Source organism: Copidosoma floridanum, unplaced genomic scaffold (genome assembly GCF_036245765.1).
Source record: "Copidosoma floridanum isolate Cflo_tuat_1 unplaced genomic scaffold, Cflo_Japanese_pri ptg000030l, whole genome shotgun sequence".
Lineage (NCBI taxonomy): Eukaryota > Metazoa > Arthropoda > Insecta > Hymenoptera > Encyrtidae > Copidosoma > Copidosoma floridanum.
In genome coordinates, this window is record NW_028321907.1 from 29,839,762 (window position 1) to 29,864,660 (window position 24,899).

The following is a 24,899-nucleotide window of genomic DNA, read 5'->3' on the forward strand; positions in this document are numbered from 1 at the left end:
TACGGTGATGTAAGTGTAAGTATACCTTTAGTATAAAACTAACGGACGCATACTTAGACTTTTTGGTAATTGACTTCTTTTCACGTGTGAATGACGTATCTTTAAGTATTTTCGGTACAAAGGGTAGCAACAACGTTTCTCGGGTGAAGCACCTCGGTTGGTTACTTGAGCTGTGCTCTAAACATCCAAGGTCCTTGAAAATGACTTAACCCTATGTGACCTCTTTGTGATAGTATAAAGTCCCTTACTAACACTGTGTGGCTGTACTACTACTCTGACCTAGTCTAACCATGTGCCCGTAGAAGAGAATAAAGGTGTGGAAATTTCCAAAAATTTTAATTGGGCTTATTTATAGATCAGGTAATTGCGAGTCTTCATTTTACTGTAAGTGTGATGCAAAAGAATTAGTATTGACACGCATTACCCATAGAAAATCTTTGTTAGAAACACATGGACCTAGTTAAAAGCTCTTTAGAACGTCATATTAACTAATCAGGATTTTATTTCATTGCAATCCATATCATATAAGCTTTGTCCTCCTTTCAGACGAAAATCTCATCGTCGTGCTTTCACGCGTAGCCATATAGCCACGTTACTTAGCTATATGATTGGTTTTCAAAAAAACTTTGTGGACTCGAGATGGCAACGTATCGTACAGACTGATGGTTAAATCATAATTCAAGCCAGGGCAAAGCGCTGAAAACGCAACATCCTAGTAGGATTTTTTGCCTTGATTACAAAGTCTCTAGCAATAGAAGACTTGAAGGTTACGACAAGAGATTTAAAGACAAGGACTGTTCCAGCTTAAGGACCTGAAGGGCCTCAACCCTAATTTTAATCCATGCTCTTGCTTGGTATTACCAGGCAGACCTCTAGAAAATCACTGCTTAATCGCTGCAAGGCCAGCAGCATAAGTAGGGCGTGTACAATGTTAATCGCTGGCTGATTGGAAGACGTTGACCCACCCGTGACTTTGATTTTAATCGTTGGTGGAGTTGTAATGCCAACTAATGTATTCTTGAGCTCCACCACTTTTGCGCGCAAAGCCACAAAAATGTGCTCTCGGATCAAAGTCCATTAATGGACATCATCAATTGTAGGAAGCGCTGATTGTTGTCAAAATTTTTCCACTCAGATGTCATATCAGACACGGATGCAGTGACCTCCGCACTAGCGTTGAGATACCAGGATCTTTGGTCCCGTTATCCACACGCCCCATATCAGTCTCCTTCTGTAAGCTCCCAACAAGTGAGAACGACTCCAAGACACCATTTGTTGACATGTTAGGGTTGACAAGCTCACTAAGACCACAATTTGGATTATGATGTCCCACGCGTGAACTAGATTAGAACTAGACCCGATTAGCCTCCACACCACACTCCAGCTCGAATCGTCAAGCACCTACACAACATTCATCCTTTGCCCTCGAATGAACAATTGTTGCTATGCAGCTTAAGTTAAATAATTGATGACACAAAGAGCAATTCTACAGGGCCATTGTTATAACTCATGAGCATTTTTTGTTTTGAGCTAGTTATCAATTAAGTGGAACGTAGAAACCCAACAGTCAGTTAAAAGCCATCATTAAATACAAAAAAGCTAGTGGGCCCAACACTATACTTCCTGTGCACAAATTTTTGTACACAAAATATCGTGTACAAGCTAATAAATAACAATCACAAAGTATTTGATTAACACTTTTTCATGCACAGTATTTGTGCCAGAGTTGAAAAAAATTGTGTTTCTATACAAAATTGGATCTTGATATGATGTGCGCAAAATTTACAATGATTTAGGCTTTAGAGCATATATACCTGGAAGGAGCCTGCAATGCTGAGAGAGCGTTATCGTCATACCAGAGAGAACAGTTGCATGCTCTCTCTCTTTCTCTCTCTCTCTCTCTCTCTAACTCACCTGTGATTGGTCGAGAGGTTGTGGCGTCAAGAGGTAAGGAGAGGGGGTACGAATGTCAATTCTACTCTTCTGCTTCTGCTGACAAGCAGCGAAAGAGTAAGCCATAAATGGCAGAGTTATACCTTCCCCTTACCTCTTGATGCCACAACCACTCGACCAATCATAGGTAAGTTAAAGAGAAAGAGCATGCAACTTTTCTCTCTGGTATGACGATAACGCTCTCTCAGCATTGCATGCTCCCTCCAGGTATATATGCTTTAAGATTTAGGCAAAAATATTGTGCACAAAAAAATATTTATAAAATATTTTGTGGTCCTTATTCGTTAACTTGTGTGAGATGTTTCGTGTGCAAAAATTTGTGCACAACAAAAATGCGCACAATCTTTGTGTACATTGGACATAGTCTGCCGCATATCAGCAGCACAGAGCATACACATCAGAACAACAAGTGGCAGCATCACCAACAGCGGTCCAGAACACTGGTCCAAGGCCCAGATAATGCGACAGTGAGTTCTTCAAGAGTGAGGTAAGAGCTTCACGTCCAGACTAATAAAAATTATCCGTTCCCCGGGAAGTACTAAAGCACCACACCAACAAAGTAAAGGCCACTTTGACCTTCGGAACAACATCAATCTGAAGGAGAACTCCGTTCAGTGGCATTAAAGAAATTTCATGCACTAAGTAAAGCAAGTAATTGCAAATAAGATGGCAAAACTGGTCAGAATAGTAATAATATTTTAGGAGGTCAGCAGTAAGATTACCTGCTGTCACAGAAACGGTACATCGTAGCGCATATTTTCTAAAAGACTCAAAAAAAGCTGTGATTTCATAACCCTTGACAGATACCCAAAGTAAGAGAAAGCGAAAAATTGTATCAGTTAAAAAAAATTGGAGTAAAAAGATGAAGACAAAAAGAAAATTGACTGACGTTTGCATACGTAAATTAATTTTGTAGCAATTTTTTCGTAAGCTTGGTGTGATGCAACTATAGAAGTGCTGCTAGGTCTGTTCATCACCGCTCAACAGACAGCCCACAAATTTTAATCGTTTCCAACTAAACAAACATGATATTAATAAAAAATGTATTATATGAATTTTGAAATGCTTAAAAATGACTTCTTGCATCTGCCCTTTCATTTGATTAGAATAAAATTATTTTTTACAAGTTACTATAATGTAAAAGCTTCCATTAAGTATTACTTATATTTTTCATGTATTTCGTAATGCCATTAACTGGCAAGAACTTCTTTCTAAAGCGATGCTTTTGGCTCTTTATAAAGTGATTGGTTCGTGAAGGTTTTGGGTGACCTTCAAGAACAGATACGTAATTTACTTTTAGAAATTTTCATAGGGTTGGTGTCGTGCGTAACTAAGGTTTGTATTTCAGAAGGTGTAGTTATGGATTTTTCAATTTTTGATTTGGATTTAAAGAATGTGGAATAGGAATAACTAACTAATATTAATTTTATTTTTAGTTTTGGATTTGTTGGTAGTATTGTTGATTCCTAAATTGTAACCGAAAGGCAACCAAATAGTCTAAGGAAAAGATTAAACTTTTCTAGATTAAGGAAGGGCTTAATAGTGTGATAAAGGCATTTTCTAGTGTATCTTCGGTATATTCAGATAAGTAGAGATTTTGGAGGTTTCTCTGGTCCATTGGATAAATCTTAGGTATTTCTTTAGTACTTGGGTCCCCTTTCTCATTGTTTTACCCAGTATTGTTACACCTTACACCTTACGTTTTATTTCCTTTTTTTTTTTTTTTTTTTTTTTCATCCATCTTAACAGTTGCAATGAGTCCCTGAATATTTTAAAAGATTATAATAGAGTGATTGCAATATCTTTGTTTTCTCATACTTTCCTTACTAATTTTTCTTTTAGCATTTTTTCCCATATATTAGGAATTTTTTTTCATTAATCGATTATTTTGTTATTATTTAGGTATTATTTAGTTATAGGTCATTATTTAGTATGAAATTCTAACCATGCAGACAACATATTTTAACCTTATTTCATATTGCTTCCATTTTGTTGTGAGGTTTTTGTAATCCCTAAATACGGTATCATTATCGGTTTTAATATAATCGTCGTCTGTTTGGACACTTCCGACATGCTGTGAGGGGTAATGAATTCGATTCGACGTATTTGTTGCGTGTTTTGGCAGCACCTTTTTAGACTTGATGTACCTCATATAATAATGCCTGTAAGCGTTGTGTAGTTGGTTTTATGTTAAGGTTGAGTCTTAGTTGTTGCCTCCATGACTTTATTTGGCGTAAAATAAATGCGTAACTAAGTAGCATGAAACATTCTCCTTAACTTATTTTTCTTATTTGTTACAAAAAAGTGCTTTAATTTATAATTTTAGTAATAACATAGGGGCCTTCTTAAAGTTCCAAGAATTTTCTGATAATTACGCTTTTTAAGGACACTACTGGGTTTATTTTTATTAGTATTGTCTTTTTTTAGTCATAATTTGTATGTGTTTTCAAGTTATAATACTGATTGGCTTATATTTTTTCTTTTTCTTTCATTTTTATTTGCTGTTCACATTACTTTGTTTGTGTGAGGCATTTGCATTTTATCTGGAATCTTGATATACTTTCACCAGAATCGTGTTGATTGTGTGTCTAACTATAGTTTTACAGGGTTACATTCTGTCGTGTTATGGTGACATTTGTTCATGCATTTACGTATGAATTTAACTCAAGACCCTAAACGTTTATGTTTGTTTTTGACTTATACTTAGAAAAAATTTTATTTCTGCTATTAAACGTGTGTTCCGCCTAGTAATTAAGGTGAATTGTATTTTATAATCTAACTGAATTTGGTTTTGTTTACTGTACACTAAAATATAGTCATTGAATAATTTTTCAATCGTACTTGCCTCGTCAGCTCATTAAGTTGGAAATATTACCACAAATTTTGTATACACATCGTAAACACATCAATGAAATGTTAGCCGAAATGTAGCGCACTGCGCCACGAAAAATAGGCAGTAGTCCGTAGAGATCGATTGAAATTAAATCTCTAGGTTCTTTTGATGTTATACGTGTATGTTGCATTTCAAAGTATAATCCGCTCGTCCATACTTCTCATTCTCAACACGTATTAAAGGTTTGCAACGTTTATGTGGAGAATTCCTTGAATTAAGCATAAGCGAAATCGCTTTCAAAGATTTCAACACATTCATTAGCTCTAAAGTGCGCGTATTGTTTGTGTACTCTGAAAATGAGTTCCTATGTGTGGTGCAATGGCAACAGAATCTTTTTTATGTCTTTATAATGAATAAAAAATTTTCCTTTTAGTTTATACCGAGTGTGTTCATGTCTATTCCTAGTGCTTTGTTTAAAAGTGTGTAATTTTTAATTGTTTAATTGTAAATGATTTTTTTTTTAATTGTTCAATTATGTTTTTGTTTAGTTATCTTAAAAGTATTGTAAATATATTAAAATCCTTAGTTCAACCTTGGTTCTTTTGTGGAAATATCGATTTAACCAATTAGCCGCCACGTTTAAACCATCGATAATGTATGTTGTTCACAAAGTTATAATCTGGAATCGGAATTATCTAATTTTTTAAGCAATCATTCAAAAATTTACGAAATATAAGGTATGATATTGCACGGTTTTTTTTGCAAAAGTTTTTGTAATGCCCAAACAATTGGTAATAATTTAAGTCTGGTGGTTAAGTAATTATTTTCTGTTCACTTTTACTGTTCAACTTGCTATGTAAGAAGCCCTTTCGGTTTTGTCATCATCTTCTTGATACGAAAAACTCTAAGTAAAATTTGTTTCCTGTTTCTGTATATAATAATAGGCTTGCTTACATTTGGGTGGTTTTAAAGTAAATTGTGATTGAACGATTTTTTTTCGGGGTTAAAAGCCTGCGAATATTTGTCATAGCATTTCCAACTTTCATTTTTTTAGGTTGATTAGAAAAATTTTTCTACTTGCTTGGTATTTCTAGTGATGCAGAAGTTTGTGTTTGACTGTTTCTGGATCAGGTTTGTTGTATTTAGAGGATAGTGTGAGTCCAACATCTTCAATTTCTTCATGACCAAATTCAGCTGTAAATAAGGCAACACAGTACTGATAAAAATAAATCCAGTATTGCCCTCAAAAAGCGTAATTATCAGAAAATTGTTGGAACTTCAAAAAAGACCCTATGTTATTACTAGAATTATAAATTATAGCACTTCTATATTAACGAATAAAAAAAAAAGTTAAGGAGAATGTTTCATGCTACTTAGTCACGCATTTATTTTACGCAAAATAAAATCATGGAGGCAACGAATAAGACTCAAGTCTAACATAAATCCAACTAAACAACGCTTAAAGGCGTTATTATATGAGCTACATCAAGTCTAAAAAGGTGCTGCCAAAACACGCAACAAATACGTTGAATCGAATTCATTACAAAAATTTATTGAAAGATTTTTTTGTTACATTTTTTTTCTTATTTGGCAATTAATCTTTTTCAGCAGATTTTTTATGTGCCGTGATCCCTTGTATAATTATATAAAAAAATTAGTTGACTTCGTCACGTAGATGCAGTGAACAAGGCAGCAAAATTTTTTAAATATTCTAATTTTTCCTTTTAATTTTTAACTTATTTGTAAACATAGAAATAATTAATGAAATAGCTACACTTCGTTTAATTAAAATTCAAGAATTCGCGCAAATTAAGTAATATGCACTGTCAATCACGTGCAGGACGTTAAGTTATCTATGCACAAGGAATATTAGCAAATACGTGGGATTGATAGTGTGCAGATCACGGTGGCAAATCATCCATAAATCACTCATAAAAGGTGCTGACAAGCATGGAAAAGTATAGTTTTTTAGTGATCCTAGGTATTGGAAATCCACTGCCTACGCAGACCTCGACTATTTCACGTGTACTGATACAAAAACTGCAACTCGCAGACACTGAGAGGACAAGAGATAAGGCACGAAAGCTATTAAAGTATAATTATACCTTTAGTGAATAACTAACAGGCACATACTTGGATTTTTGATGGTTGACCGTTTTTAGCTTGGGATCGAGGCATCCCTAAGTATTTGGGGCACAAAGAGTAGCGTTGGCGTTCTTTGGGTGCTTATTTATGAAATCCCTCTACAGTAATTTTGTGTCTTGACTTAACTTTTAGTTCTAAGATTAGTCTATTTTACTTTTTAGACTTAAAGAACCTTTGATTTTAAGTGATTAAAAAATTTTTTCAAATAGTTATTTTGCATTTAGTTCTAAAAAATTCATTCATCTGAAATTAGGATGTATATTTAATACGAATTTTATTTTTATCTAAAGACTCATATCGCTTGAGAAAAAGGAAATGTGTTTATAATAACAAATTAACCAAAATAAGAGAGAACACAAAACACAACAGTTACTCTGTTTTATGACCAACACAGTAATCATCCAAAATAATTGCTGTAGGTATTTCGAGGGTTGATGGATTATTTAATAAGTAATTAAAACTTTGACAAAAATCACTTTGATATTTTTTTTATATTATTGAATATTAATCTTAAAAATTGGTAACACAAGCGAGCTCGCTCTTTTACACTGGACAACAGACCCGTCCTCTAACATATTGTCACAAACATGAAGTGTGTGTTGGCCCCTAGCTCGTTAATTTTCTCTAGATAAAAACAATTCTTTTGAATTTCGATTATCGCCAAATTACCGGGATTAGACTTAAATAAAGGAGGTCGTACTTTTTACCTTAATTTGGTTTTTTACCTATGATTCTCTTTCTCTCTATTTTTCTCTTTCTTTTTCTTACGGTTTCTTGCTAGATTTTTCTCCGACGTGTGTACTATGTGACTTGGGTAGTTCCTTTTCTCCGGCTGCTTCTCTTTTACTCTTCTGCGTATGCTCTGTCTTACTTTTTATTTGTAGGGCCCCCTAGATTTTTGAAAAGTAAGATGAGCATCCTAAAAGCTTAAATGCTTCGTCAGTATTGTTTTTATTTATGTTAGATACATGGTTTATGTGATTTGGAAGTTCTCTGTCTTGGTATTTTTAATTGTTGGGGTACCATGACAGCCTACTGGTCTAGTTGCCTGGGCCGCCTACTTCTTACCTATTAGTCAAGGTATTGTGCCGTACCCATTTACCAATTTTTCAACTGATTATATACTTACCATCCCATGACCACAGTGAGAATGTCTTCGATGAAACACCTTGACTGTTCAGGTTGCATTATTTGCGCCAAGCTGCATTGGGTCTACTAGTTACTGTGTAGCCCTTCTCCAAAAAAGATTTTATATCTCAGAGCCCTGCACTTCTTTTTGGTTAAGCCAACGCTCTTTATCAAAGCATTGGATCCAGGCTTCCGATATAAAAACAGTTTTAAAAATGTATATCTACTAGGAATTGAACACACGACTCCTAGAACGGTATTATTTACCCCTAGAATTGTATAAGTACCAAACATGTCTACTACTAAGCTAACACTAGTCTTTTCTGTCTTAGTAATGAAACTTTTATGATAATTTTTGTGATAATCATAGTTGTTTTGATATGAGAAATTTCTTTTAGCTTATTTTTGTTCATTCTGGTAGTCAATGTTTTTGAATGATTGTCCGTACTCGTCGCTGCCATTGATTTTCGCTTTGTGCGTCTCTTACTAAGGTGGGACATATGCCTATCTCATGCCCATTTTCGACTAAATATTTTCAGTTTTTGCGTCTGCTGACACTATCATACATAACTTTGTAGTATGTTTTCCGTATTCGTTGCAGTACGAGTGTATGACATTAGACACTCTATGTCCTGTGTGCGTATGTATGTGTGTGTCTGAAGTGGTTTGAGCTGTGTGCTCCACGCTTGTGTACCGTTTGTGAGAAGCGCAAGTGTCGTACTAGAGCATGTCAGAGAGTATGGGTCTTAACTTCATGCCTCACGCAGCCGTAGGCAGTCCATCTACGATGAGTATGAGAACCACTCGTTCCTCGCTGAGCTATTAATTTTCTGTGTAATTTTATACCCTAATGCAGGGAAATGAATCTGATCCCGAATAAAAAGTCAATGATCCAACGAAAATAAAAGTTATTAACGTGTAACACAAAATGAAAGTTATCAGAAGGAGGGTTCTAATGTTGACCTAATACATTATTTTCAAGAGATTTTGATTAGCTGACTAGGTATTTAGCAGATAGGCCAATCAGTACCGTATGTGGATGAGATTTTCTTTAGCATGAGAATAATCGCCTAACCTAATTAGATAAGAGAGTTGATATTTCATTTTGCTTCTCCAATCGCACGTTTATATGATAAACTTAAAAATAATTTAGTAGCTAAGTTACAAAAATTAGAATAATCACTAGTTAGCTGCTGGCATTCACATAAGGCAATATCTTGCTAGTAAGTCAGGCTTGGATCGACGTTATTCTAAGTACAAGTTTTAGTGACAGAGTTAACAGAGATGCCAGATCCTATCCTTATTGAGCTATAAATGACTGCATTCTGTTTCCTGTTGTAAAGTACACCATTTGTTTGTAGATATATGTCCTAATTCTGTACATTCTGTTATTAAAACTTAATATGTTTCATCCAAGAGCTCATTAAATAAGAAGTTGCCCTTCAAATAATTAAATGTACCCGCAGTGAACGATACTCATTGTGGATGCCAAGAAGGATTTATGTAAGAATACAATCTTACAAATACCTACTAGCATGTTTGAATTGAATTCTGATTTAAGATACGGTTAACAGAAAAAATAAGCCAACTTGTTTGTTAGAATGGACAAAGTTCTATTTTCATTAGTTAAAGCAGTGCTTTTTGATCTCTACTTTAATTTTTACAAACAACAGACTGCCTGTGTGATGAGCAACTTTTATGACCACTTTTTGAAAAAAGTTCGAAATAAGTGCAAGAACCGTTCGAAGCAAAAAAATACGATCTTGCAGTACAAACAAATTTACTAACTAACGTTACTTTTCTAGAATTAAGGAGTTACGGGTTTACTTTAACATTGAGAGACCATGTGGGTTGTTCTTGATCAGCTTTTTATTAGGCACCAATGTATTTAATTAATTTTAAAACTACTCTTACTTTACCTCTCCTGTCATGTTTGATAACTGGGTGATGAGAAAAATAAAATGAGTCAGATGCTTTTTCTGAACTCTTGTTAACTTTCTCCATATGAACCAAAGACAAATATTTGTTTATAAAATTACAACAAGTCAAACCTTTACCTAGGTTCCTGTTCCAACGCACGCCAAGCTGATGCAGAAAGCCCATTGTTTAAGTGTGCGTATCCGAGAAATGGGGCTCCGACTCAAAAGGCAGCCTGACTATAAACTGGCCATTAGTACCTCGAAAGTGTGTCTCTTGGAAATGTCGCTCGCAACCTTCTTCCTGCTGTGTGCAACGAGTCTTGCAGTTAACTTTTTTAATTGTAGCAGCTGTACCGTAAAGCACAACTGCTTATTATTGAAGCGTATACAAATGGCTCCTATTTTGACATTTCACCGTTGAATTTAAGCATGTCTGCTGATATTCCTTGGGCTGTGTTCTCTGGGCTGATTAAAGCCTCTCTACACTGGAGGTGATCCAAGATCAAGCCTCCAAATAACAGTTCTGGCTTTTATCGTATAGGTTTTCTTTAAAATGCGTGTGCTCCTTTATATCGATTTTTTGTTCGGCTAGAGACATGTCACTCTGTGCAAACTACTGCCAGTAAGACCCCAACAAACATCCACACGATTCATAATCTCAAATAGAAAATGCATTTACGGCCCAAGATTTAATCGTGTTCTTAAAATTACTCAGCAGCTCAAGCAGCAGCTACTTGCGATAATATTGCTCTTGCTCCTTTTGCCTGGTGATGACGTCATGCGCGGCACTGCTCCACTGCAAAAAGGGAATAAATGAGCTTAGAAGATGCAGGCTAATAAAGAAAAGAACTTTATTAAATTTATAAGACTTATTAATGTTATTAGGGACACAAGAGTTTTCTTATATACCATGAGGAAACGCAAAGGGTTATTGTGAAGAGAGATAGTTTCTTTGCAGCAATAAGGTTTAATGAACAGTAGTACTCTTCAAAAACTATCCCAGTCTTTATTATGTATAAGTAAAACTTTCTAATACATAAAAACTCTCTTATTACGATAAAGTAGTAGTATTTACTTTTTACAAATAAGAACTGAAACAGAGTAATCCAGCAAATAGGTATCTCTCTCTCTCTTTCTCTGTGTGTGTGTATGTGCGATCGCGAATGCATCCGCGCGCGTATGTGTATATAATTGGCTACATTTTAAAGTTGTTCTCATTAGAAATCATTTTATTTCAATCAATATATTTCAGATTTTTATTTTGTTATTTTAGGATATTTCACAACAAAATTTCGGAATTCTCAGATTTTCTACAAAAAAATTTTAATAGATGATTATGAAGAAATCAGATGTATGCTTGTGCGTCGCTGAAAATAGGCAAATGTATACGTATACGATTGCTCTCATTTTAGGTTTGCATTGATAGATAAATGTGGAACTCTCGGTTTTTTCATTTTTGTATACGTATCAGCAAAATTAGTTTTTTTTCGACTCATTAAATATTACAAACTTAGAAGTGCTCTGAAATTTGTGATAAAATATTATTTTATACAATAATGACAATTTATATTGACACCCCGGACGAAGACTATGTCCTAAGAAAACTATGCCCTTTCGACGTCCTGGGCGAAGACTATGCCCTTTTTTCTAGTCCGGACGAAAAATATGCCCTTTCTTGGTCCCTGACGAAGACTATGCCCTTTTCTCAAGCCCGGACAAAAACTATGCCCTTTTCTCCAGCCCGGACGAAAACTATGCCCTTTTTTCTAGTCCGGACGAAGACTATGCCCTTTTTTCTAGTCCGGACGACAACTTTGCCATTTTTTCTGAGTCTGGGCAAAAAATATGTCTTTTTCTCGCGTCCAAAAAAAAGCTAAATTAAAAAACACCCCAATATTATTAACTAACCCCTCTACTAGTACGCTGGAAGAAGCTCACGAATACGAAGCTTCTGAAAACGATTTAACATTTTCAGATTTCTCGATACTTGTGTATATGTTTTTATCTATATAAGTTTTATCTCCACATGAAGATTCACGTGTACGTAAATCTGCAGACACCTTTGTAAAAAAACAACATGTAATCATTATTCTTAGCCGGTCTAACGGCTTAAGTATTTGGAGATTTGGTAAATGTTTGAAAAAAGGGGTTTTTGAGCTTTTTTTTAAAAGATTCCGTAAATGGTATATAACAATAACAGTAATTAATTCAAACTTGCTAATTTATTCATGTGTTAAAAAATACTTTGTAATCTAAGTATGCATGTCTTACAAACATTAATTAATAAAAAAAAGTTTACTTTTTTCTCAATTTTCTTACGAATATTATTTTTTATTATATCATTAATTGTACAAATTTTATTAATTTTTTAACTTCAAGTTACAATAATTATATTAGTTACTTATTATAATCAACAAAAATGTAAAAAAAATAATAAATTTAGAAACAAAACATAAAAAAGTCTTTTATATTCATTAAATGCAAATTACCATGCTTATAAAAACATTCCTCGGTTTGTATTATTATTTTATAATGGTGTATTATTATTTACAATTATTTATATAAATGTACACAACAACCACTATATAAGTATATTTGACTATATGTCTAATTACAAACACAAACGTAAGGTGAGCTTAAATGAATTGTACTTCATCCAGGCTCCAAAAAAAGTCAATATCTTCATCCAGACTTGGAAAAAATGTAATAATCTTTACACGGAGTAGAAAAAAAGCCCATAGTTTTCATCCGGACTCGAGAAAAGGGCATAGTTTTCGTCCGAGTGCGAGAAAAGGGCATAGTCTCCGTCTGAACTCCGGAAAAGGGCATAGTCTTCGTCCGGGACTCCAAAAGGACATAGTTTTCGTCTAGAACATACAAAAGGGCATAATTTTTGTCCGGACTCCAGAAAAGGGCATAGTCCTCGTTCGGGATCCTAAAAAGGCATAGATTTTGTCTGGAACAGATAAAAGGGCATAGTTTTCGTCCGGACTGCGGAAAAAGCCATAGTCTTTGTCCAGGCTTTGAAGCAGGGCATAGTCTTCGCCCGGGGCGTCGATATATTTGTGTAAAAAACACTATGAAGCAGCTGTTAAGAGTTTCACATTTATTTTATTTAATAAAAAAATAATTTTTAAAGCAAGTTTAGTTAACGAAAAAATATTACAAAAATAAAAAAAGCGTGCGTCATTAAGCTGACAGTAGTTTTGTAAGTCATCAAAGGGAATCGTATCAAACTAGTTAACGTCACTTGGTATGTATGTAAAGATTCCGTGGTATTATAAATGTAATAGTTAAATGAGATGACTCCAGTGATTGTATGAAAGTAATCTTATAAACAATGCTATTAAGAAACTAAAAAAAAAAATTGAATTTTATTATTGTCATAAGCCGTAAAGACATCCAACTTATTAAAAGGTTCTGAGTAAAATATTATCGATTCTCTTAGCATTATTACACAAAGAGAAGTTTTTCTACTGAAATTTAATTATAGAAATCGTAAGCCTTATACACTTTTATGAGATACTCAATACAAGTAGTCACTTAATTAACTTGCATTCATAATTTAGTATCTAAACCACAACATGTGTTGTAGGTGTACTATAAGTTGATGTACGTGCATCAAGAATTTTCGTGGTGGTAAGATAGAAACACGGTAAGGTATCGCAATAGTTACAAATTAAGATAAAAACAAATTTTTCTTAACTAGAGTATAAAATTTTATAAGGTAGTACGGTTTCATGAAAGTGTGATTGCTTAGATTACACAGTACATAACATTAAAGCCTAGTATTGCAATGTAGCACATTTGTGAAAAAAAAAGTATAGGTGGTATATAAATCAAAAAAGTCAAAGACAATGTTTGTTTAATATAAAATATATATATGTAAAGTTCTGTCAATACAAAAAAATTATAACGACGAACCAAAAGCTTGTACCTACACATAATGAAGAATATTGTTTATTTATCACGTTAGATACCTACTTACCTGACTTCTTGAAATTAAAAAAAAAAAATTACGACTCATTTTCGAGGCATGGCTTATATTTTAAGAAACTTAAAAAATCACACATCACTTATTTACTAGAAATCATCTATAATGTCAAGCGTACGGTAGGCAATTCGAATTTACAATACATTTAAGAAACATGTAACGTATAATCTAAAGAATATTACAACAAGAGGAAGAAATTGAGAAAAACCAAGTATTATTAAAAAAAAAATTATGATTTAATAGATAACCTGATGAATTAGGCGTTATTATTAACTATTTTTAAAAACAAATAAGATATTTGGATTCCGCTTAAAAAGTTAGCCCAATTAAAGTTCACAGCGATCATTTCGTAGTTATAAAACCGTAGTAAACAGTAACTTTCCTAACTCCAACGGTTATAAACGTGCTAAATTAGTTTTATGAGCAGCTGTGCAAACGCTTTCTCACTACTTCGTGGCTTTACGCTGGATTGGCTGATTTATTCAAGCCTTGCAATAAATGACTTACATAATATTATCATTTAATATTAAGATTATAAATCTGTGCGCTTGGAAATCATTTTTTTTATAGGTCTAGCTCACGTCAGTGTATTCCAATTGACACTTGGTGAGCATCGTTTTTCATCCAATTATAACACTTGTAAAGTGAGCAGCGGCTCTCTTCTTGCTAAAACGACGTGTGTAATTAGTTTGCCTCAGAACGTCGAGCCCTAAAATCTCCCAACTAAAGTAACTTTATAAATTATTGAAGTTGCTGTAAACCTGCTCTGCATTCAGGTAAGTAGTTTCCCCCTTTATCCGTTATCATTATTCGGTATATTAATATGATAATTACCAACCTAAAGTATTATTAAAAAAGACTGTTGTTCTAAAATAAACCGTTCAATCCCATTAAAAGTCTTTCTAACTATTTATGTGAGTTTTCCAACCATTTGATTGTTGAATTTATCAAATTTCTTCTATCGACAGACGTTAAGCAAAACATGTGGCTCTCAAACAGGAATCTGACGTAAGTGTGTGCAGTGACTAAGACCAACCGGCTTGCCATTAAGCCCGCGACTTTAGAAAAGTGGCCATGTTGATTAACGTGCTCGACGATTCGGTGCACATACACACATTCAGAGTTGCTGTTGCTGCCAGAAATGAGTAGAGAGATTGCTAACACCAATGCTACAATGCAAGACGACTTTTGACAAGGAGAAGAATATAAATCTTAACTATAGCTGTTTAGCTGAGCGCACAGCTAAAGCAAGCGACGACACGAGTTTTCCTCTTTTTACTGCAACCGAGTATATGCTATATATTTAACTGACTTTTGCTCTTGCTCTTACTTCAATGTTATGTATCAATCTTATTTAATTAAATCGTAGAACTGAATAATCATAATTATATGGACAGACTTTTAATTTCACAACATTTTTTTTTTATTTTTTCCGTACTTGAACACTTATTATGAAATCCAGTATCATTTTGAAAAAATATTCAGCTATTTTTTTAAGGATGGCAATTCAGCTATAACCACTAATTTATAATCTTTCCTCATCATAATTGTTATGAACTGCAGAACAAGCTCCGGAGGTTGTCAATGAGCATATGTGACTTCAAAATCTATCTCACCTGAACTTGCGATATCTAAGATGGTTAAGGATTATGCTGCTGCTCGTGTTGTTTTGCTAACTAAGTATCGATTCCAACTGTTGGCAGTTTTTTTTAATGCGATTTGTTATTCTGGCTTAATTTTTTTTTTTTATGTTTTATTCAAATTTATAAATATTGTTACAAACACTTTTTTTGCTACATGTCGAAATATATATATTTTAATACTGATTCTATCAAATAGTTAAGTAAGTTGATACTTCTCGTGGGCAAGGCCTTTTCGTAATTTTATGATGATGAAAAAAATTCTTTCAGACATAAGTATAATTTTTAAGTTTTAAGACTTCCAAGAAATTATAAACAGCTAACGTAAGAGAGAAAAATCTAAAGGCACAAGAAAACGTACCTTTATTACAATAATATCAAATATGATTACTACCGGCAAAGTGGAGCATACATCTAATTGTACAAGAATATTTGTCTGCGCACATATATTATAATGTCTGGCATGTAATTACGTTGCTTATGATTTGTTCTTTGTGGTTACAACCATTTGTAACTGACAGTATGGATTTCAAATGATAAAAGTCTTGAGCTTATACAAAATTTTTATTAATTTGTAGTGTTGGTATTTTTTTTAAACAAATAATTAAGCTGTTCTGATCAATGTTTTTATTCTACAATGCAATAATCAAAATATTCGAATTATAAATACACTTTCGAATTATGCATTATAATCGTTTAAAATTATTATTAACAAAAAATACCGTTCTTAACACCTTCATTAAAAAAATAAAATCTGTATTATTCTGCATCCCTCTGGCAAGTTATAATTTTTTTTTTTTTTCTTAACAAATGGATAAGATATTTTAGAAAACTCTGTATGCCTTAGAGACTTACCAAATGATTTTATTTAATAATCTCTGTTATTTAATTATTGGTTGAAATGTTTTTTTATTATTTTTTTTCCAGTCCTAAATGAGAACTAAGGTAAATATCTAATTGAAGATTTAAAACAATTTTAAAATTTTATAAGATTGTTTTCTATACTCTTTATTGAATTTTTTTACTGATAAAAATTTTATCATGCAGTAATTCACAGTAACTGGACGCTGATGATTTGCCTCAATAATTTAGAACAATAATGAAGTTTAGCAGAGTAGCTCTTATTTTTAATAGTACGCAAGATAAAAGCTTTAACTGCTAATCAAAAAATGAAACTCGATCTATGAGATTTGTTTTTAATGACTGTTCCGATTTTTGTAGCATAGTTTTCAAAGGTATTAGGTTTATTACTAAGTTTTAATATCTACTTTCGCTAATTAAAACTTTGGTTGAGAATTGACATTTCATAATTAAAATTGAAATTATACATTTAATCATTACTACAAGTACAGCTGCTATATCTAAAAACTTTTTATAACAACAGACAGAAAATAAATATTTGGGGGGGTTTTGTCTAAGTTTTATTGTGCCTCCGAATTTTTTTTTCTTACGTTGGATGATTATAATTTCTTGGGAGTTTTAAAATGTAAAAGTTGTACTCATATTCTAAAAAATTTTTTCATCAGTATAGAATTATAAAATGGCTTTGCCAACGAGAAGTATTAACCTCTGAAATTATTTAACAGAATTAGTACTAAAAATATATTTATTTTGACGTATAGGAAAAAAAGTGTTTATAACATTATTTATGAATTTAAATAAAATATAAATAAAAAAAAATTAAGTGCAGAATGATGAATCACATAAAAAAATAGAGAAAAATCCACCTACAGTTGAAATCGATTTCTAGATAGCAAAACGACACAAGCAGCAGCATAATCCTTAACCATCTAAGCTATCTGAAGTTCGGGTGAGATAGATCTAGAAGTCGCATGTACCCATTGACAACCTCTGGAGCTTGTTCTACAGTTTGTAACAATTACGATAAGGAAAAACTATAAATTAATGGTTATAGCTGAACTGCCATCCTTAAAAAAGTAGCTGAATATTTTTCCAACATAATACATATTCAATATTTTTTAAATATATGTAGCATGTACTCGGTTGCAGTCAAAAGAGAAGAACTCGTGTCGTCGCTTGCTTTGGCTGTGCGCTCAGCTATACAGCTATAGTCGAGATTTCCGCTCCTCTCTTTGTCAGCACACATTCGGTATACTTCTTCCACGTGTCTCCAAAATGTGCACCTATATGCACATTTCCAAATGAATCTACTCATTTTCTCAGCACACGCTGTTCGATACGAGTCTCGCACTCTCGAAAAAGTGAAAAATGTGCGCCCGTTTTGACGGCTGACCGCAGTGGGTCGCCCCCATGAATGCTAATGTAGGGAGTTAGCCTACTATATATATTATGCAAGCCCCAGCAGGAAGCTTCCCAAGATAAGGTGTATTACAGCAAGAAAGTATATGTCCTGGTTAATAATGAACCATGAGCGTATTCAAGTTATTTTATTCAGAAGAACCGCTTAGGTCGACGGTAGAGCAAGCGCTGAATGTAGTGCAGTATATGTTTGAATATATAGAGTCGATTAGGTATTTATTTCCGCTTTGCGCTAGTTATTTTTGGACAAATACCCCACAATATTCCCTCCAAGTTATGATAACTTTTTAAAATAAACGTTCAGTGTATTAAACAACAAGTAGGAGCAGTAGTAGGAACGCATAACTTTAACATCTGGTAATCACAGTCAAACAGTCCATTGATCAATTACAATTGATAATAAATAAATCTTATACACGGCACTCTTACAGTATCTTCAATCTATCGATTATTTGATTTGTATAATATATAATAACTTTTGTACAAGCGCTACAAAAATTAATTTTGTGAAACGTTAACAATACGTTTCGTCTTATCAATAAAAAAAATTTTGTTGTCATCAGTAACTAATACTTATGTTTTTTTAGAACTAATAACATTTTTTTTATTTGAATACGTCTTAAGAATATGACGGACTTTCGGGGCCTGTTTAGGCAATGGAAAAGTCTCCAGAAATGGTGGGGGCTGTAGGTCTTCCAGGACAAAGTGAGCTGGGTTCAGCAATTCGGTTAAATCTATCTTTGGTGAACCGTTCACATTAATTTTCTAATCGTGGTCTGAAATACGCTGGAAGACCTCATATGGGCCGGAGTAAGGCCGTTCAAGAACTCTTTTTGAGGCCGGAGCTTTCAGAAATACATTTGAGCAGGAACGCAAGTCTTCAAAAAGAATGCACGTGGCTTACGGCAATGAGTGACAGGAACAGGCTTTACTTTTTGCATGTGTACACGGAACTCCTCCAAGAAAAACTAAGGGTTTGGCCTAAAATCATCCTGGAGACAGAACTCACCGGGCACCTTAAGAGAAGTACCATACAAGAAATTTGCGGGTGAAGCCTTGGAGTCAATACGCTCAGCTGTCCGCAAACCAAGCATAACATTAGATAGCTGCCTAAGCCAGTTCTCATTATTATGGCACATCAAAGCTTTTTTTGGGTCTTGATGCCAACACTCAATCATACCGTTTTCTGCAGAATGATATGCCACCGTCCAAATTCGCTGAACGCCCAGAAGATTCTGGAGCGCTTTGAAGATCTGCTATTCAAATTGGGGGCCTTGATCGGTCGTAAAGGTGCAAAAAGTACCAAAACAAGCGATTCAATTATCAAAGAGAGCTTGCGCTACAGTGGTTGCTGAAATCTCCTTAAGCGGCACGGCTTCGGGCCAACAAAAAATCTATCAATTATTTATTGTAAGAATATACAAACAACCCTCACAGTTAGGCAGTGGACCAACGATATCCATATGTACATGCGTAAAGCAACCATCTGGATCAACAAAGGTACAGGGATCGTTTTTAACATGCTGGGACACCTTTGAAGTTTAGCAATCGATACAGGTCTTACACCAAGCTCTGATGTTGATATGCATCTTAGACCACATATTCCTCTGTTTGATGATGTTATCACTTACTTTGGCTCCTGGATGTGAAGGACCATAAAAAGGTTTGAAGACCCGCCTACAAAGAAGCTGGAGGACGTACGGACGAAGAACACTTCCTGAAACATCGCAAAACACTTTATGATGGTTATGACCTCACTCAATGCTCTTTATAACTAGCGAATGCTTGTCTAAATTCTCCAATAACTCTGCTAACTTGGGATCAGCCTTTTGAAGTTGAACCAACTTAAGTAAGTTGAACTCGACAGGAAGACGTATCAAATCAACACGCGAAAAAGCGTCAGTGACCGAGTTTTTGATATCACAAAAATCTCGAATAGATGTTGTAAGTTGTGAGATGAATGACAGCTGTCTACACTGACGAGTTTTGGCTCCGATAGTGGGGTGGCTCAAGTGGGCAATATTAGCCAAATGTTTCTTCGCTTTATCAAATGCAGCGTCCGCTTCCGGCGTCTACGTGATCTCACTCTTATGGTTTCCACTGAACCACGCATATACTCATTCAGAGGAGCGTGCGTCTCAGCCGCGTGGGGAATACCATGACGATAAGTGTTATTAACTCCCAAAAACGACATAGCTGGACCACAATCTTTGGTCTCAGGAAACTAAAAACCGCTTGAACGTTTTCAGCTGAAGATTTGGAACCATCTTTGATGATAAAATCCAAAAAACTGACCTCCTTCTTGACAAACTTGCATTTACCGAGATTCAATTGCAAATCGAATGGTTCAAGATGCTCAAAGATCCACGCAGATGCTCTTCTACGATTAATATACCTCTGAAACGGCTGACAAGCATTTCTCGACCTAAGGGAAGTACCAAGATGTTCAAACAAGCCAAAGGAGGTAATAACAACCGTTTTTGGGACGTTCTCAGGCATGACCTGGATCTGATGGTACGCTTTGTGCAAATCTAACGTGGAAAAAATGCCTTTGCCATGAAGGGCAACTGCGTAATCGTGAAGATGAGGTAGTGGGTATCGATCGGGTTCCGTGACGCTATTCAACCTTCAAAAATCACCGCAGACTCACCACAAACCGTCCTTCTTTTTTATCAGATGTAACGAACGAGCCCAAGAGCTACCTCAATGGCAATAATCCCTCACGAACAAAATGCTCAAACTCCTGTTTAACGGCATGGTATTTATTTAGAATCAAGCTTCTGACGCGCTCTGCGGTAGAAGGACCCTTTATAATGATGTGGTGGAAAACGTCCAGAGAACTAATCTTTTTTGCCGGTTTGTATTGTGTAACCTCTGGGAACTTGGACAGCAACTTAGCAACTTCATCAGAAAACGTAACATTAACAGAAAAAGATGTGACCTATTTAAAAAAACCATAAGAGGACGTATTGCTACTTGGATTGATAAGTCTACGTCTACGAATATCGCCATCACGTAAATGGAGCCTCCAAGAAGGTCGATCTTTACTTACTGCTACGACGTGGCAAGGACTCCTTAGATTTCCGTACTCTGCCAAAAACACGGCGAAAAGTAACGATGGGCCTTCGAACCATATTTTTTATGTTACCTACAAAACCCAGATTCAGAACTTGTCTTCTCGCTACTACCAACGGAAACAGACCTTGCAATCAACTTGGATCGGCCACGTGACTTGGACTTGCTCCGGTGCGTCTTCAAGGATTTAATTTGAGAAGCTAAATGAGAAATCCGAGCCTGGAGCCTTTCAAACGTTGCATGTGATGTCATGGCACTCGCCTGCAATTCCGTACCTGAAGCCTCCATAAACTTATCAGCTAAAGCGGCCAACTTATCAAGGTCTACAACTTGCAAAAGTGACAAGGTGGCTCTATATTTTGCAGAAATTTGCTTTAAAAATATCGTTTTTAATATTCCAACGTCACATTTAACGTTAAGAGCTCGCAACGCATTAAGCACCAAAGATGGTTTACCGTAACTATGAATCTGGCCTTTAATAGGTCTACGCAAACATTCTTCCACTGAGGATCCAAATGTAGAAATAAGTTTATTTTTTAATAAGTCAAAAATATCAGCAGGCACGGGCTCCCGTGACATGATCTCCTAGATCACCTGACGGGCTTCTAGGTCCAGCTTTTCGGCAATAAAATCGGCTTTCATCATTGAGTTCCGAATTCCAGCATTACTCCAAGTAATTTTGGCCTGCGAATACCAAGTCTGGAGATTATCTCGACAAAAGTTCGAAATTTTAGGCTGTCGATACAGGGCAGCAACCCCTGCGTTCGTATTGTTAGAATCTTGACGATTAACGTCCGCATCTTCCCGAGCAGCCTGTAAACGCGTCACTTCTGCTCTAGCAGCCGCAAGGTCAGCTTCAACCTGCTGGACTTGATTTTCTATAACCATCGTGGTAGAGAGTGTGAGGAACAAACATAATTTGTCTAACCTTTCACATGCAGGTTCAGTTCAAACTATACAAAGTATTAAGAAAAAGAAAACTTCACACTCCACAAAAATCTAGAGTCACTTATCGAGAAATCATAATACAAGAAGACGCAGGTTAAAATGTATATAAATAGACGCGAGCCAAAAAAGTAGAGTCAAAATATTTGTGTATGTATATAAAACTAAAGAAGAAAACTTAACTTAAAAAAATATTGCTTTTTTTATATTAAAATAATGTCATTCACGACGAATGCGTCACCGATTACCTGACCAGCAGAGCCTTAGTAGATTGACTGCTGGCCTGGGAAATATGGCAAACACGTGCTTAAAAACGATGACTCGAAGCAAGGTGTTCTTGACGAGAAAATGGTCGCCAATTTGCCTAAATGCTGTCTCTCAGCAATCGCAAGACGAGGCTGGCCCGCCAAATGATATACGCCTTAAGTGTGATATCGCCTTGGGGGAACAGGGGAGAAGAGGCGTCCTCAAATGGCAGGGTACGCTTTATGTTTGGCTTCGCTGAGGTAATAGTCCTAGTAGAGGTGGTACCTGGTTGCAGGACGAATCGTACTCACGTGACGGGGCACGCTTTGCGCGTGGCTTTGTCGTGATAATGGCACTTAAAAAAAAAAGGCAAACTGGTACATGCCTAGACCCTCCCTCTCGACTGCAAAGCGTTGAAGATACGGTTATGGTGAGTGTTAACGGAGGACAATCGAGCACCTTCGTCTCCTGTCTCGTGCAGCTGAAGCCCTGTGACTTGCGACGACAGCGATCACATCGGGGTCACCAATGTAGGAACTAAGCCTACTATATTTATATGTGAGCCCCAGCAGGAAGCTCCCCAGCATAAGGTGTACTACAACAAGGAAGTATACGTTCTGGTTAATAAGGAACCACGAGTTTATTTAAGTTATTTTATGCAGGAGTACCGCTTAGGTCGACGGTTGAACAAGCACCGAGTGTAGTGCAGTACATAGTTAAATACGTAGAGTTGACTAGGGAATTATTTCCGCCTTACGCTAGTCACTTATGGCTGAATAGCTCACACCAAAAAGTCGTTCCACATCGTAGCATTGGTGTGAGTAATCTTTCTACTCATCTTTATTGCTGCCATCAGTATCAGCTGCGAGGTGGCAGCGTACGCACACACACATCAAGGTTGCTGCCGTTGCTGCAAACTATGAAGATACGTGACATTAAATATATTATTTGTTGTAAACCTATGAAGTCAGAAGCCGTATCTGAGTCAAAATGTACAAGTAAAAAATGATTAACTTCATAGATTCTCTCAATGCCTTAGGACGTGATTTGAGGGATGGTGATCTTTACATAGCTTAAGTTGTACGTAAGTTGGATGTTGTTTCTAACAAAGATTAGCATAAATCTCTCGATAGTAGTTTACAGCCACCTACCTTATCTAAATCACATAATTTTGTTTATTTTCAAATCATATCGTAAATCTCAAATCATGTGAAATTGTTAGTTTTAATCCTATGAATCTTCTGAGTCAAGTTATATTCAAAGAGTAATAAAAGAACAAAGTGTTATCAGGTGTGCAAAGGTAATCACATAACAGTGAACGTTTAAATGTCAATGCTTATCATGACTGAGTTGTAAATAAAAGATTATTTTTTGATTGTTTAGGTCTTCATCAAATAAAGAACAAAAGTCCAAGCACTGTTAGCAAAATCGCAGAAAAAGCCATCGTACCCTCCTGCGCAAGCCAAAGCTCGTTTAGAGTCAAAATCATAATGATACTACAGAAACCGAAATCAAAGCGATTAATGCAAGATACTCTAATTCTAAACAAGTTTCTCATCATTTTCAGTCTCCCTTTTCTTGGAGTTTTAATGCTTTTTTTAGCTATTGTTCAAGTGTATGTCATTTATCCTACGGGGATCCGTATGTTAGTTAGAGCTCTTATAGACCAATGTTCGCAACATTTTATTGTATCTAAGTCTCTTAGTATAGTTTTGAAGTTAGAAAGTCAGCGTTCAAGCATTTTCATTACTATCTGCAACTGGTAGGGCTCTTGTTAAAGTCGTAAAAGGGATAGTTAATTTTGATGTGAGGCCTAGGCTTCCTTCTTAATTTGAGCTATCGGTAGAAACTAAGGTCTTGCCGAGTGTTTCTTGTTATTGACCACTTGTCAGAATATATAAAACAACATTAAATTATTTAGATGAACTCAAATAAGCTGACCCTCAGTTTATTTGTATAGATAAGATGTTATTCTGAGATTTATGCAAAAATAATTGACGAAGGCATAAAAAAAAGATAGATTGATGGAACCTATTGTCACGTGTATAACCAAGTGGGTATACCCAACTCTGTTTGATTTTGTCGGGTCTCGTAAGCACTGTTTGTCCTTCTCCTAGCATCCCAATCTCTTTGCACTGTACTGAGAAATGGCAATTACTACCTTTATCACAATGGTTTTGGGAGGTAGAAGAGCTTTCTAACAGTCAACAACAAAAACTCACAGTAGATGAGTTGGATCGTGAAGTTAATTACGTGTCCACTCGCTACAGAGATAGTTCATGTCGATGTGTTGTCAAGTTACCCTTTAATACTGATCCTAACACATTTAGTAATTCTCGTGAAAAGTCTAGACTCCTATCCTTAACGATAATTAACAACTTACAGCGTAAATTCCAAAGTAATATTGAATTTTCCAGCTTGAATGTATATTTTATATAGGAGTATAGAGATATAGAACACATGTCTAAAATTAATAAAGAATCAGTCAAAGAGTATTGGTTTATGGCTCATCATGGTGTGATCAAGGTGTATAGTTCTATTACTAAGCTTCAGACCGTTGTCAATGGTTCTACTAACTCTTGATCCAGTATTACGCCTAATAAATTATTTTATTCTGATCCAAATGTTCTGCCGAATCTTTTTGATCTCATTTCTTAAGAAAAATTTATAAATTGACAAAGAAAATGTTTCATCAAATTTAGGTAGATGATTTGGATACAGGTCTAGCTTGTTCACCTTTT

At 35.2% G+C, this 24,899-nt stretch overlaps 1 protein-coding gene across 1 annotated transcript in view; it reads left to right on the forward strand.

Moving 5' to 3' along the window:
- bchs (WD repeat and FYVE domain containing 3 bchs) overlaps positions 1–24,899 on the forward strand; it is a 1,547,413-nt gene that overhangs the window by 634,589 nt on the left and 887,925 nt on the right. The window lies entirely within an intron of this gene.